This window comes from Micromesistius poutassou (genome assembly GCF_964030765.1).
Source record: "Micromesistius poutassou genome assembly, chromosome: 4".
Lineage (NCBI taxonomy): Eukaryota > Metazoa > Chordata > Actinopteri > Gadiformes > Gadidae > Micromesistius > Micromesistius poutassou.
The window spans coordinates 9,113,959-9,131,458 of NC_140274.1; the positions used below are offsets into that span (position 1 = coordinate 9,113,959).

The window sequence follows — 17,500 nt, forward strand, 5'->3', positions numbered from 1 at the left end:
CAATGCTTCACAAATCCAGGTTTATTTTTGGTAGTCTGTTGACAAAAGAGGACGTACATGGCAAAATCAACCAGGCTATAAATAATTTTCTGGGTTGACAATTTTTGGGAGGAGGTTCCCTCTCTGAACACCTTTTCCTCACGGTGCTTTAAACATTTTACACTGACGCCCCGCACCACACCGTACTTCAAGGTTATTACACTAAAGGTACCATCATTACCCTAAATCCACACTACATAAAAAAAAAGAGTCCACACAGCACTAAACCACACTGAACTGCGCCATCCCACAGCCGCCAGCGCCAATTAGAAGGTGTAATCTCGGTACATCCATTTGCCAGGAGGCCCTGGCTCAAATGCTGAGCAAAGAGATATGGAGAGAGAGAGAGATAGAGGGAGAGAGAGAGAGAGAGAGAGAGAGAGAGAGAGAGGGAGAGGGAGAGGGAGAGGGAGAGGGAGAGGGAGAGAGAGAGAGAGAGAGAGAGAGAGAGAGAGAGAGGAAGAGAGAGACCATTATTATATTAAAAGACCTGTCCACACTGGAAGCCTGATCACCTACCGTATGTGTGTGGGTAAGCAAAGACACACACATGCGTGCATGCGCACAAACACACATGCATACAGAAAGAAGGGAAAATGAACTGGTCTGGGCTCTGACTGTGTTGTTCCCACACTCCTCATTACCTTTACACACCCACCCACACACCCACCCTACCACACACACACACACACACACACACACACACACACACACACACACACACACACACACACACACACACACACACACACACACAGATAACCACATTCTACAGTTTCATTAACATTCCCATTCCATTTTCTCAACATTTCCTTGAACCATGAACTCTGAATTCCTCCTGAACCGTTGAACTGTTGACTCCCTTCCCTGTGTGGCTGGGGTTAAGATGCGATGGAAGATCTCCTTGACCATGTCCTAACGATCCCGCCCCGGCCTCTGATCACAATCTGTTGGTTTTCTGTTGCGTCAAACAGAACTCGTCTTGTCTGTAATGTCATTTGATGTCGGACAGGGCAGTGGCAGCGACCCACATTTCCCCATACTATAATCTAATCTAAAATGCATCTGCCACGAGTTTGGCTAATCCAGTAGCAGGGCTCCTAATCTGTGGCCTAATGGATAACATCTGGATGACAACACCAGCCTGCGGTCCGCTGACCCCGTTATTGTCTCATTGGGGACTGATTACGCTGTCCGTACAGTAAGACGAGTCAGGGGTTTGTGCGAGTGTTAGACGGAGAGCACAGATGCCGGTAAGCAACATGCACCGGTCTCAGCCTCCATAATCGGATAACCGGTTTGATTGTCTGATTAACCACGTCGCGTTTTTTGCTGTTGCCCTTCTCCGTAAAGCGTCCAATTTTCTTGTGTTTCTTTAAGTAATGGAATTACCCTTTTTGGATTTGGATTTATATACACTCTATGGATCTGTTCCATCACACCGTAAATATTTAAATGATCCATAATAAAATAAAGATGAATACTTAATACACACTCTTCTTCTTCTTCCCCCCCCCCCCCCTCCATATGCGTTCTCCCCGGCCAGACAGCCTGTCCCGTCACACTGCATTTACACCTCTCCTTAAAAGGGAAGCAGAGTAGGAGAATAACAGTCTATTTCTGCAGGTGTCAAGTGAGGCTTTGTGAGGTGTATAATGGAACCAATCATCAATAATCAATTGATTCTGTCACCTAGCAGGGGCGGCAGCCCTGCTCATTTCGACCACTCCATCCCCCCCCCCCCACTCTCTCTCTCCCTTCTTCCTCTCACTCCCCTCCGTCCATCATGAAAGTGCTATACGACCACCCCCCCCGCCCTCTCCGTCTCCCTTTCATCCAGGTGGCGGGAGACCATCTCAAAGAGCATAGCAACAGACCTGTCTTCCCTGTAAAAATAGGATTGGGCGACTTGACGCCACAGATACAACACACACTCCACTTCATTGATTATTCACCCGCGGCCTTCCGAGCTGGCTTTACAAGCCATGTCTTACCCCACCCTGCCTCTCTCTCTCTCTTCCTTTCTCTCCCTCTCACTCTCTGTCCCTCGCTCTCTCTCTCCGTCTGTCTTTCTCTCTCTCTCTCTCTCTCTCTCTCTCTCTCTCTCTCTCTCTCGCTATCGCCTAGTACGCCATCCCCTCTTTCAACCCAGCCTGCACAGATTTGAAGACATTTCACCTCACGACCACATCAATATTTCACCCTCCCAGATGCTACAAGACTCCCCTAGCCTTTCTTGTCTTTATTTCATTTATTTTCCTTTACATGGCTATTGTCTCTTCCGCATAATGAAATGTTAATGTTATGGGAGCTCTGGAGACACGCTGTTAATGCAGGCCAAAGACAACCCCGGCGGTCCTGTGCCTCTGTTCAGGGGAAGAGAATAAAACAAGAGAACGATATTTTTCTCTATGTTGAGATGTGAAAATGTATTCAAATAAAACATTGAGATACATTGCGTCGCTTTGCTGATGCTCACTTTGAGCAAAAAACTACAAAAACTGAGTTTTTGGTTTGGAAACAATGCACAAATTAAAAATTAAAAATAATTTAAATATCCTAAATATTTTTCTGATAGTGAAAAGCACTAAAGAAGGTAGAATTAACATATACACTGAATTTATATTAAAATAATAGCATTGGTCATTATGTAAAAGTTGGAGGGTTTAAAAGAGCTAAGGGGGGGGACTGGTAAAGGATGACGTGTATAACCATAGCCTTTAGCACCCTGGTCATTTTGCATGTCATACTCTTTGGCTTTCAACAGCTGTCCATTAGCCTAAGATAACAGACTGTGGAAGGGAATAGAGTATTGGCGCCGTGGCAGTAGAGGATGAGCAAACAAACGCACCCGGAGACTGAGAGAAAAGGGCAAGGTATTGGGAGCTGTTGAAAGGGAGGGCTTTTTTTCCTTCACTGCTGTAAACTGTTTTTTTACTGGCTAAAGATGAACCAGGAAGGAGACATCAAGAACGAGGGGAGAGGATTATGTGTATACACATTATGAACACACAGTACGGATATGTACATATTTTTTTAATTAACAAAAAAAAAGAGGTATATGTTATATCTTTAATCAAAATACTGAAGGCTGTACACACTGAAATTAAAATATGTAAAGTAAGTGTAATAATCTGCCATGAAAAGGCAAGTGTTTTATTGAAAATCGTGTGAATTTGTTTGTTAAAACCAGATAAACATAAAATGGTCTATACTTTACATAATATAAATTACAACCACCATAGCCACGTTATTTGCACTATGATCATCTTGCACACAGCACACTTGCATTAATGTTTTCCATTTACGTTTATTTGCAAAAAAAATTAAAACACCCAAAACCTCACATGATGGGTTAGCCTGGATTATGCAAAAAAAAAAAACGTGCAAAGACACTTATCACTTTCATTTCTTTGTCCTCCCAATGATATTCATGCCAAATCCCATAGTGCCGTATCTCTGCTCACAGCTGGCAAGTGTAACTAAAGGATTATGCAAGCAGCTTCCACTAGCAAATAGATTTCTCCCTACTTCAGAGGAAAGCGCTAGTTATGCAGCGCCTATCTGTCCGCAAGGCATTCACAATACATGTCAACCCATTTCCAATGTGTGTTTTTTTTGTGTTACTTGTTTTAATAGTGCATTTTAGATCACGGAGTGGGAAGAGAAAAAAATGAGTAAAACAGTTTTTCTTAAAGTCTAACAGAAAATAAGAGGAGTGTAAACAACCCCCAAAAATGTAAGGTATACATAAGAAAACAAGGTGGTCCGTCTACGGCAGAGCAGCCATAGAGACCTTTAGTGCTCGTTCCTATTCTCTGCATGGCTCCTGTCTGATCCTGAGGGAGATGGGTATTAATTAGCATTGATCTAGAGCAGGGAAACATACAGCGGATTGGGACGTGTACAAGGCCATCTCTGATAGAGGAGCTGTCTTAAAATACATACACTAATAGACAGACAGGCGGGCAGACGGACAGACAGGCATGCACGCACGCACGTGCACACACAAACACAAACATTCTTTGTTTGTGTTTTTTTTAAGTAAGTAAAGTCAAAGCGACAGCAGGAATGGCATATGTTTAAAGTAACCACATGTAGATCTATTTTGGGAACAATTAATAAAGTAGGCCCTATATTATAATTTTTTTCCTTCTCTATATATCTAACACCAACCTCAGTAGTGCATGTCATGGCAAATATTTCCATTACTTAATTACAACAAACACAGATGAGTGCATCTTTGGCAGTGGTGTCACAAAACCTATTTGTTAATACTGTCTGTCGCAAAGTTTTGATTTAATATCAGCAATTACTGGGGAGGGGGTTGGGTGTGTGGCAGCGCCCATTCCTCAGTCTCCAGTATTAACAAGTTATTTATATGTTTCCCAGGGTCAGAGTGCTGATCCGGGCTCTCTGACCCCAGTCCCCTTCCCGCCATTAGTCATCCATAATGACCGGAGAGGTATAATGTAAATGACTCTGGATCAGCACTCCCAATCGGAGACCCGTGCAGCATTCTGGCCCTTCTTGCTGAGCAGGCAGGGACCCCTCCAGCCATTAGGGCTGAGCACAGCTGTGGGTGCTTCTGCTGCTGCTGCTGCTGTGCTGCGTGTGGTGGTGGTGGTGGAGGTGGTGGTGGTGCTGTGCAAACAGCAGCACAACACACAGAGGTTCTGCATTCAGAAAACAGCAAGCTAGGCCCAATTGAGATCCCCCCCAGAAAAAAACTAAACTAAAGTCAGAAATACAAATCTTGGCATGATGAGGTACGGATAGGCTTTGATAAATTCATTAGGAGCGGGTTTCTCCTCGTATTTCATATATATTTATTGAGTATTTGTATGTAACTATAGAGCTCAGAAATTCATCTGTTCCAAACTGATGACCCAGCAGGTTCCAAATTAAATAAACTTAAAATATTAGGTTAAAATAAAAGATTAAATAAAAGATTGAGTCATCATTCTTAATAGTAATGCCCCCCCCCCCCCATGGTATCCTTTAAATAGATGTGTGAGGGAATTGGAATGGATATTAAACGCAACAATTATAAATAGACAGTCTCTGGTAAACCTCCGTACCTTCCCTAGTGTGCCGTCTAAATGAAGAACACATCTCTGCACATCTCCAGGCTATGCAGGAACCCAGCTAATATGTGCCTTTACTACATGTATGGGGGTGGTTTCAGATTATTCCCCAGATCTTCTGTTGGCAAGCCCACTAAGCCCTTTTGCTTACTAAAATAATGTATTCTTAGCATGTCTCTAATTCTAATCCAGTGGCAGGCACAGTCCCCATACTAAATCCCCAACAAAGATAGGCAAGCAAATTTCACATTTTAGTCCAGGTTTCAAAATAAATTTCCATCAAACGATCATCCTGCCCAGTAGCTTGAAACAAGCTGGGAATCAAACCTATGGGATGTTAGAGTCGAGATTATCTTTTTAATACATCCCAAACAGCAAAACCACAGCACCTTTTTTATGAATGAGAACTAATGAGGTGCGCCAGGAATTCATTGCATCCGACTCCAATAAAATTAAAAGTCTATTCAGCCTTTTAATGCGCCGGTCAGGGTAACCACTAAATACCAAATAGGGGAGTGGATAATAATGTCTGAGCAAACTGCTGCGAGTCCGAGATGAGTCTGCTCCACACTGTGTTTCCATTGTTATTGAGAGAAAGACAAAGCGAGAGAGAGAGAGAGAGAGAGAGAGAGAGAGAGAGAGAGAGAGAGAGAGAGAGAGAGAGAGAGAGAGAGAGAGAGAGAGAAAGAAAAGGGGGGGGGCAGAGAGAGAGAGAGAGAGAGAGAGAAAGAGAAAGAGAGAGAGAGAGAAAAAGGGGGGGGCAGAGAGAGAGAGAGAGAGAGAGAGAGAGAGAGAGAGAGAGAGAGAGATGGGGTTTAGCTGGGAGAAACAGACAACAATTACACTTGCCCTAGGAGGCAGAGGGAACCTGACCATGTTGCTATGGAAACTCAAGTACAGCAGAAAGTAACAGGAAAATCAATTCAGATCGGGCTGGTCTTTCTCTCCTTCTCTTTCTCTCCATTCCTCTCTCTCCCTCTCCTGCTCCTTCCTTCTCCTTTCCATTACACAAGAGAAGCATGCTTCCAGTGAATTTTAACTAGTTTGCAAAACAAAAACGATTTTCCTTATTCGCCTTAGCTCCGGTGACAAATTAGAATTTTTGGAGACCGAAACACTGGACGAAAATCATGGTCCTATAAATTCAGTTATCACAAAAAAGAGAGTGAGAGAGAGAAGGTCCCGGATGCAGAGGAAACACAACACAAAATGTCTTGTTTCATTGTTTCATTGGCACGGCCTTCACTCTCTCTCTCTCTCTCTTCTCTCTCTCTCTCGCTCTCTCTCTCTCTCTCTCTCTCTCTCTCTCTCTCTCTCTCTCTCTCTCTCTCTCTCTCTCTCTCTCTCTCTCTCTCTTCCCCTCCCTCCCTCCCTCCCTCCCTCCCTCGGAGGGGCAACAGCAGCTGTATGCAAGTGATAAGAGTGCGCCGGGATGAGCGCTGCGCTCTGATTGGCTGGAACAACTCCTACGCTGATGTGAAGATTGCCGGCTGCGTCTGTCAAAGGCCACTTCGCCAACGGTCCGTCACCCCGCGTGACGTCACCCGCCACAAATGACGGTTCAATGGGGGCCATGTACAGAGTGAGAGAGAGACAGCAAGTGAGACAGAGAAAGAGAGAGAGAGAGAGAGAGAACTGCCTCTCTGCACAATGGTGGGGGACGTTTAGGGGTGGAACCATTGCTAGAACCGTCCTCCGAGGTGCAGGCATTTCAGAGCGGCTACCTAATCAAAGGTAGCTCAAGATGGACACTGAACACGCCGTTTCTTGGTCACGCGAGGATAATAACACAAATAATAAAAAAAAAAACAGATCAGAACGAAATCTGCTGGCTTCGGATCGCCTGCGACATACTGTATATATACATGGGTTTGCCCGAATCCATACGACATGCACATGTATGACCGTGTACACGTGTGGCTCGGATATGCACACCAAACACCTGCAGCCGCGCACAGCCACGTGGAGAGAACAAGGCGTGTCCCCTTCTCCCCCGCACGCCGCCTCTTGCCGCGGCCGGCTAGCACAGCCCTCAGCAAGGCTCGCTGTCGTCGGCAGCACAACGCCAAGGTGAGGTCAAAGACAGGGGTTGCAAATGCACTTTTGTGTGTGTGTGTGTGTGTGTGTGTGTGTGTGTTTGTGTGTGTGTGTGTGTGTGTGTGCGCACGTGTGTTCATGCATGTGTGTGTGCGTGCGTGCATGTGTGCGTGCGTGCATGTGTGCGTGCGTGCGCATGATGCTAAAGTCCCTGCCTCCTGAGAAGAGGGAGCCTCTGTGTGGGGGCTGGGGGGTGTCACGGCAGCCAGCGTCGGCTGACGACCACCAGAGTCCCGACGGCTCGTGTGTCGTGCAACACGGAAGGAGGGGTCACCTTGCTTTAGTCGGTCAGTTCGTCGCCCCCCCCCACCCCCCCCAAGTCATCTCGGGTGAATGATGGCGTCAGGGGTAAGAGGCCATTTCCGCCGGGCGCCATCTTGTTATCGGGCGCTGAGGGTTTGCGACTGAGAGCACAGGACTCGTGTTTTCCCCTTGATCTGCTTTTGATTTAATTCTACAAAGTACCAAATTAATTGAACACGGACATTGATGTTGTTGGCTTTGGTGTTTGGTGCATTTTCCCATTTTAAAAGGAAAGATAGAGTACATTGGTTTCCTGTCAATATAGTAAGCTGATAATAAGGACCATTATTTAGACTATATAGATTAAAACGATTCATTAATAATATAACTAATAATAAAATACAAAATATACGTTGACAAACTATTTTTTTTCAAGATAGCACAGCACCGTAAATACTGCATAAATACTGTACCACCATGAATGCGGTCGCACGGTTAATACTGCATTTTCCTCAACTGGTTTGTAATTAAAGTCCAGAACAACCCACGGCCTCTGGTCCACCTCCCGCTAACGACGCCGTGAGCCTGTGCTTAAGAAGACGTATGTGCGGCGGCGCGCGCGGCGCACGCAGCGCTGGGGCGCGAGCCGGCTCACTCTGTGTGATTGTTGTCCAGCAGGTGTTCCTCATACTGTGATCATCTCTAATCAGCGGAACGGGCCCCCGGCTGAGCGCTGAGGCACCGGGGGGGGGCCCCCGGGTGAAAGTGCAAAGGAGCTACACGTGAGATTTACAGTTTTTCTTAAAGATGAACCACCCCCGGGGAGGATGAATAAGGCCATGCATTAATCCCTGATTTGATTCAATGAAGACGCCGGACGGCCATACACGACAGGGGAGTGAATGTGACAGGGGAAAGGGTTAGGAAAATATAAATGAAAGAGCGAAGGAGACAATGAACGAAATAAGGGGAACAAAAAAACGAATGAAAGAACGAAAGAATGAAATAAATAACTAATTGGTTCGGCAACAGATTTGAGGTTCTTAAGTGCCTCTTTCTTAATCTCTAATCAGTCGCTTTTAAGAGGGGATCAGACACTGATGCATTATGGGATGTGAGATGAGCACACCAGCTCGACACTCCGTCCCAAAACTCCCCAGCGTGGACCATATGGACCGGGGGTCTTTCAAAATCAACACCACCTGTCCAACACCAAAATCAACACCACGCACGCGCACGCACACACGCACACACACACACACACACGCACACGCACACACGTACACGCACACACACACACGCACACACACACACACACGCATACGCACACACGTACACGCACACACACACACACACACGTACACGCACACACACACACACACACGCACGCACGCACACACACAGACCCCCACCACCTACCCGGCCTACAGCTCCACATCTAGGAGAGTTTATAAACATAAATTAATTGCTTGTTCTGCCTGTAATTATCTCGCACCACGCTTATTACTAATCTGTGTTTTGGCCCGAGGCCAGGCGGAGTTCTGGCCCGGCTCCAGTCCGTTCCAGCGGCGTGGCTGTACGCTGATAACTATAAACTCCAGCAGGACACGGGCCCCTCCCCCCCGGCCACGCTGTCGTCGTCACCGAGACGCGCAACTAAAAATACACGAAAGATATAATGAAATAAAGAGGCATGTCTGCCACAACAACAGTACACATGCCGAGATACCGACGGGAGATCCCGCACCGTGTGTCCTGGAAGCGCTTCACAGCTCCTCCATGGCCTGTTATTCTTCCTCCCATGCTGTTTACTGAAGCTCCTGTACTCCATCCAAGCAGGGAAGAAAAAAAAAAAATACCAAGGGGGGGGGATGCCCCATCGCAGAAAGCCAAATTGCCTATTAAAGATTAAAGTGTGCTCAGTCTCCCAATGCACACAGCCATCAGCGGCCCTAATCATTCCCTGCCTAAACAGCCTAATGGCTGCCATATTGCCACTGTTTATCAGTAAACACTGATGGAACAGTGCCCGCCTCAACAGTTGTTGATTTTGTCCGTCCATACGGAGGATCAGCTGGGAGATGGCAGCCGCCGCCGCCACCGCGCCCCGGCTGTCTGCCGCTCGCTCTTGCGGCACTGAGCAAGCTGCGCCGTTGTTGTTGTTGTTGTTTCCTGGCCGAGCACGTTACAATCATCAGGGATGGCTTCACTTAGCAGGGGAAGCCCGGCGATGATGCATGGGGCCCGGCGATGATGCATGGGGCCCGGTGATGATGCATGGGGTCCGGCGATGATGCATGGGGCCCGGCGATGATGCATGGGGCCCGGCGACGCTGCCGCACCTGAGCAGGAGGGCCGGAGGAGCACTGCGACGCTGACGCCCCCAAAACCTCCACGTCCAGGGCGCTCATTCAGATTTAAACGGTATTGCCCACTGCACTGCATTGTGGGAATTTGCTTTGTTTTGGAGTCAACACGTTTACAGTATAAACAAAATAAATAAGGCTTGGTCTTTGGTCGTCACATTGCAATGACCACCAGGCCTTTTTGAAAGAATTATTGGTTATTATGTTGGTAGTGGTGCTTTTTTTGGGTCATTGCTTAGTCATTAATTGTGACAAACTGTCATATTAGGATATTGTTGTGTTTGATACGCCAAAAATGTTTTTCATGCGAGACGTGATCAATTCTAGGTTACGGTATATTTATGTTTATGTTATCTTACTATTCCTCTCTTAAGTCCTCTCAACATGATGCATTTGGATGTGCAAGCGCCAATAGATCAGATTATATGAACGCTCAATAAAGTCATTATTGGTGGACACACCTCAGTTCTTGCAAATGTGCACTATAAAAAAAGTTCTCTGAATTAAGATGCGCTGCACTTTGCCGAGCCACAGAAGAAAGTTCCAGCGGGTGACCTTTGGTTTAAGATGCTTTTGGGAAGCCCTGCGCGGATCAATTTCCCCCTCTCCCCTGTGCTCTGCCTGGTCTACCTCGCTATCGATCTAATCAAATATGTATCACGTCTTCAAGGCTCTGCCACAGCCCAGACAGAGACTCCAGATAGCAAGATTACAGCCTGAAATTAAGTAACACACCCAGTGGCAGGTCTCATTCCACACTAATGGCCCTCTTCATGGTTTAAAGTGCTTCTCAATCATGGTGGGATATGGGTGTATGGTGCAAAGCTGAGGCAAAGGTCCTGGTATTCAAATACAATGGGGAAAAGTTGCCCTTTGATTATATATTGTGTTTGTTTTTTAAGGGAAATCCAGCACTGTTCTCAATGCCTAAACACGACCAATGAGGAACTGTTCCACCGTAGATGGTGGGTAAGCAGCTAAAACAATCCGGTTGATGGAAATGTGAGCCTGCTTTTTGACACAACAATTCTCGACGATAAAATGAGTCGGAGACAAACATAAATAATTCTTGACCGGTCATTAAAAATAAAATAAAGATTCTATCCTAACATTGGTTTCAGAAAAATAATGAAAATGAGGAGAAGCAAAAAACGCAATAAAATGGATTGGGTCTTTGAGATATGCTGTGCCATGCGCACAATATATCAACAAAACACCCTCAGTGCTGTTCTTCTCTGCGCTCACATCTTGCTAAAAGGCTCTCTTCTCCTGCTCTACCAATTCCCCAAACTCCCCTTCACACAGCACTCATATGTTGCAAATGCACAAAATGCATCCTTCAGCTGATGTTCCCATAATTCTCTCTGGCAGCACCGTGATTAATGCACAAGACTATTGATTTTTTTTTTCTTCTTTGCCTTTCTTCTCTGGGCTGTACCCCACCTAACCACAACCCACCCCTCTCCCCTCCCCAACACACACACACACACACACACACACACACACACACACACACACACACACACACACACACACACACACACACACACACACACACAGGAAAACACACACTTAAATCTTGAGCATAACACAATACATGCTGCTGACATGTGGAATGGGAATCCTCCATCATTCACTCACCAACTCACATGCTGGGCCATATCGTCATGCTAAATGACCTACGCACAAAGCTAGCTGTTCACATACACAACAATTTAAGGTGCAAACAGAAACATTTGCATGTCACACACGCACACGTACAAACACACACACACACACACACACACACAGCCTCCACGTGTGAGTGGACTCTGAGAACGGGGTGCAGTGAAAGACAGGGGTCAGCATTTCGCTTGCTGCTGATCTGTGTGTGTGTGTGTGTGTGTGTGTGTGTGTGTGTGTGTGTATGCGTGTGTGTGTGTGTGTGTGTGTGTGTGTGTGTGTGTGTGAGTGTATGTGTGTGTGTGCGTGTGTGTGTGTGTTTTACTGCAGGATGGGTGGAGTAGTGCGCACGAATGCAAACGTGTGCACGTGACCAAAAGTACACACACACACACACACACACACACACACACACACACACACAAACACACACACACACACACACACACACACACACACACACACACACACACACACACACATAACCTAAGTAGGAATGCACCAATGTGCCTATAAAGGTATGTGCAAAACCCATGCATGTACACTCATACAGACAAACACATCCTAAAACACAATCAAAAAACAGGTACACACACACACACACACACACACACACACACACACACACACACACTCCAGATTGGTTTTATGCGGCGATCCCACACTCCTCCCTGAGCAATGACCCATTTCCAGCCCCCAGCAACCATTCCCAGAGAGGGAGCAGGCTGGGGTGAATGTGACAGAGAGATAGGGGAGGAGTGCTCGCTCCGATGAAAGAAAAGAAGGGGAATATAAGGCGACGGAGGGGAGGGGAGGTGACGGGGTGTCGAATGTGGCGCAGTTCTCTTGTTTACCGAGGAGAGAGAGAGAGAGAGAGAGAGAGAGAGAGAGAGAGAGAGAGAGAGAGAGGCTGGTGCCTCGATGCTCCTCGCTCTCAGCCCCTCCCCTCCCCTTCTTCCCTCTCCCTCACTCCCTATACCTCTCCCCTTTTCCTGCCTTCACTCCCAAGATTTCTCTCCTCCTTCCTCCCTTCCTTCCTTCCTTCCTTCCTACCTCCTCTCTCCCTTTCGATCCGAGTCATTTCCCATCGCCTCTCGTGTGTTTCTCCGCACCACAGCTCCGGGGAGGTTATTTTTCCATTGGCCTGTCCCTCTGTCAAGGTTGGCCTGACTTTGGGCGTGTTTGGATTTACAGCCCTGTGTTGTGCCTGCATCTCCATGCCCCTCACTGTCAATCTCGTTGAATGATGAAGGGCGGTGGCACATCGCTGGCATGATAAATCTGCGTGGGGGGGGGGAAATCTGTGTGTCTGTGTGTGTGTGTGTGGGGGGTTGGGGGTCAGGGGAGTCGGGGTGTAGGGGGTGGAGGATACTGTACAACCAAACACCTACAGTATACGGAGACCATCCCTGACATCACCGACCACGACCAAGGCTGGTCGCTGGTTAAGGCCGTGATTCTATTAGCAAGCGGGGGGGGGGGGGGGGGGGGGGGGGGGGAGAGAGAGAGAAAAAACCCTGTTTAATTAACTTCGATAAGCTCTCACAAGAAGCCATTAGAGAGCTAGTGAGCGAAAAAAAGGAGAAGCATTTTATTCAACTAAATGCTAAACACACAGTTGGGAAGTGGCCCACATGAATATGAAAAAAAAAAAAAAAAAAAAGAGGAAAAAAGCTAGAGATTATTTTTACTGATGCTGCCAGAGTATTAGATGGGCAATTTACATAGAGCAAATAAAGAAAAAAAATTCCCACAAATGTTCTCCCCAGAAGGAAAATGGCACAGAGCCAAGTGGGTTATGCAATAAGATGAAAAACACAGATGAGGTAGGATGTGTCAGGGCTGTTAGAGGAGAGGAAATAGCAGAGGTGAGGAGATGGGAGGGGGGGGGGGGGGAGGAGAGGAGAGGGGAGGGGAGGAGAGGAGAGGGGAGGAGAGGAGAGGAGAGGGGAGGAGAGGGGAGGAAAGACAGGATATTGTCAACTGGAGGCAGGGGCATTAAAAAAACACATACACAAACAAGATGTTTTTTAAATACCGATCGAGAAGGGTGGACGTTACAATTAAGGCAACACAAAGGAGGCAGCGGCGTCAGAGGGGAAGGAGGAGAGAGGAAATGATAAACATCCAAGAGGGAGAGAGAGGCTTATAGAGTTAGCCCCTTCTTCCAGCCAGGCGGTAAGCCTCCACCAGCAATACAGGCCAAAAAGCAACCAGCCCTCCATCTTCAGTCTAATCTGCAGCCCCAACCGATGAAAAGACCTGTGTGTTTGTTCCGAGACCAAAGCCGTATCTCTCAGCACCAGACCCCCATCTCTGCCTAACTACCCTGTCCACCCACCACACTACTCTCCTTGCTTTCCTTCACTCTGCTGTCCATTCTTTTCCTGCCGAAGACGGCCACGTCTAACACAGAGGCAAATCTACTTTGTTCTCGTCAAACATTTGAATGAATGCAAATGGCGGGACGTCACAACACCAGAAGAGATAAGACGCCCGCTGATATGAACAATCTCTTCCATGGCAGGTACAGCGTCTCAGCGGCCCGGACCTCCCCTTCCAATGCACCACTCAAGGTTAATTAACAGAAATGCTCTGCTGCTAATCTATGCTAATCCACCACAGTTTACACCAACTGTGTTCAGCAGTAGAAGCAGACATAGTAAATGAGCACAATGAAATATATCATTGTACTGTATTTACACAAAATCACCAAGGCCTCTTGGTAACACTTTACAATAAGGGTACATTAATTAACCATTAACTAACATTAGTTAATACAGGAATAAGCATTAACTAATGTAATTGATGGTGAAGCTATAATTTACTAATGGTGTTCATGTATACTAATGGTATTAACGACGGAATTCATTATCACATTATTTAATAGGGTTAACCCTCATCCTAACCCACTCCCCCTAACCCGTTATGCTAATGCTATATAATAATGATTATTACTGAATTAACTTATGTTAATTAATAGCTAATTAATTATTAAATAAGGAACCCGTATTGTAGGGTGTTACTGTCCTCACTCACTCACTCACTCACTCACTCACAGGCAGAATGTATCGTTTCATTTCAGAACGTGTTCTGAAGCACTGTATTTCCCCCAACCAAGGCCAGCTCATTAAGCTCGGGCCAATAGAAAAACAGGAGACAAAGGCTAGATTAATAGGAGCTACAGAAAAGAGACCCAGGGTCCCTTCACAAAAGGCCTGGCCACTTGACGCACATGTGCATCACCGCGTTGAAACACACCGATGCACCTCGCACACACACACACACACACACACACACACACTGCAAAGGTGCGTGTGAATCACATCGTCCGTCCCCCCCGCCCCCCCACCTCTCCATCTCTCTTCATGTGTCCCTCTTCTTTTTTTTCACCCTTACTTCTTTTATCTCTCTATTAGGTCCGACGATTGTTTATCAAAAGCCGTGTGGAGGCGAGTGCGCGCCGGCGTTTGAAAGGCCTGTGGTCCGTTTTAAAATGCATGACGTGTTAATGGTATGTTAGTGGAAACATTAGGGCCTGCGAGCCGCACCGCCACCGCTCATCCCTCATTGAAAGCGGGGGCCGCTTCAAATGACTACTAAGCAGTCCTCATTCTGAGACGCAATTCATATTGTAATTAACTTTTCAATCACAGCTGATTAATTAAGACAGGCCCGGGTCTGTAATTATGCATCTATTTTCTGACCCTGATGTGAATGGCGGTTTATTCACCAATTTTCCTGAGGCCCCACAAAGCTTGTTTTCAAATGTTACAATGGATTTAAAAAGAGGAAATGTAAGCGTTTATAACTAAAGAGCAGCCGAGGTAAAAGACTAGTCCATTCTTTTTTTTGCAAATAACAAATTTGTTTTGCTATTACTGACCAGATTTGAAGCAAAATCCTTTTAGATCGTTTGAATTAGTCAAACGGCATACAAATGGTTGTCATGACCCTCTCGTTTCAGGTTGAAATGGCTGAAGGTAGCTGAGTAGTTGACCAAGTTGAAATATTTTCAAAAACATCGGGTTCAGTCTAAATCAGATTGTCAGGAACGAACCCTGAAAATCATCGTTATCCAAATAACGCGATGTGGGCGATGTTGATATGAAATTGTCGGTGTGAAAAGGTTAAGGGAAGACGGTTGCTGACATAGAGGACCGAGGCACAATGGAAAGGGCAGGGAGGTGTCTTTAATGAAAGCATTCTGAAAAATAAAAAAAACCCATGATGTGAATTATTTAGTATGGCTGTGGGATAGCTTTATGTTGTGCGTACTGAGACACCAAAGCCATGTTTCATGGAAGATGAGAAGGAAGAAAGCAGAACGAGATGAGAGGGAAAGTTGAGAGAAAGAGAGAGAGAGTGAGAGAGAGACAGAGGGAGCGAGAGGGATAAAGAAGGCTAGGTCAAACTGTGCCCAGTTGCCATTGTCAAACCTTGTGTTGTGTACCATCATACCCCCACTTCTCCCTCTCTCTGTCTCACGTACACACGCACGCACACACGCACGCACACACGCACGCACACGCCTCTTTCTTGCTGGAGTACATACACTCTCTCCATAACAGTGCAAGGTGTGTTCACTCATGCATCACAATCCACCATCAAATATTTATCCGGAGCACAGCAGTGATTTTGACCCAGCTCATGTTTTTGACAGCGCCCGCTCGACCGCCACAATACCGATTCAGTTAAAACACGGACAGTCCCATATCACGATGTCCCTCCGAACGCTCGCAAAGTCGGCGAGAAATAAACAAATCAATTAATAAAGGAGAAAGCCTGGTCCAGTCCACACGATGAAAAGAAATCCTCAAACAAAACTTGCACTGCATATTCTATGGGATGTTTAACATGCGTGTCCAAAAACGCTTTTACAATAAAAAGAAAAAAAAAACGTTGAAAAAAATGGCGATTGTTTTATATTTTTAGAATAGGATTTTCTGTCGGAGGATGGGTTTGCGTTCGCTGGACGCTTGGTTGTTAAAAACAGCCTGCTTAGGAATGCGTAGTGGGGGAAACAAAAACATCTATTTTCCGCCACGCAACGCCCATACGAAAACGCACGTCCACCAACAGTGCGTCTAGTCTGTTGCGATTCTCCATTTAATTTCAGAACATAATCCTATCTGCACGCTCCATATTCAACCCCGTCCCCCTCCTCCCCCCCCCCCCACCCCACCCCCGCCCGCACCCCGCCGTCCCCCTCCCCGTTTCCGTGCGATTAGGCGGCGACGTCTCTCCACCAGCGGTTAGCGGCGGGCGTAACTCGGAGTAACCGCAAGTAAATAACTCCCTGGCATGGATCAGAGGACACATCTTCATGCCCGAGCAGACACATTTAAAATGGCACCAAAACACTGTCCCAGATACCGCCCTCAGTCAAACAGCACCCAGCGCTCACTTACAGGTCCCCCAACGCCACGCCGCACGCAGCTAACCCTGCCGCCGGCCCGTCGAGATAGAGAGCGAGAGAGAGAGAGCAATCAAAGAGATAAGACATCCCCATTTAAATTCAGCGCAAATTTGTCCCGGAACGTTCTGGGTTTCTTGCACTATCACGCTGTGCACACTGTGTGTGTGTTTTTTTTTTCGACATTATTTCTTTTTTTTTTGTCAACCGAGAAAGGGTAACTAGGTCAATGTTGCTATGTAAAGTGCTCCGGTTTAGCCGCCTAGCTGGAGCCAAAATGGTTGTTGATTGCTGCGGGTTTTTGGATGGTGGGTGGGTGGTGTGCGCAGTTGATGAGAGAGGAGGCTAATAAAGACCCGAGCTTGGTTTGTGTGTGTGTGTCTGTGTGTGTGTGTGTGTGTGTGTGTGTGTGTGGTGTCGTGTCGCGTGATGAAGGGTGTCGTCGACGGCTTGCTAGCGAGGGCGGAGCTACGTGGAGCTGTGGTGTCCCAGTCCCAGTGGTGGCCCGGCTGTGAGTGTGACAGTGAAGCAACAACACGGAGACCCGCTAGCCAGGCAGAGCGGCCGCGGGTCATGGAGCACAGGTCCGA

At 46.8% G+C, this 17,500-nt stretch overlaps 1 protein-coding gene across 1 annotated transcript in view; it reads right to left on the minus strand.

The window, feature by feature from the left end:
• dscamb (Down syndrome cell adhesion molecule b) overlaps positions 1 to 17,500 on the minus strand; it is a gene marked incomplete at both ends in the record, with an annotated part of 66,306 nt that overhangs the window by 44,292 nt on the left and 4,514 nt on the right. The window lies entirely within an intron of this gene.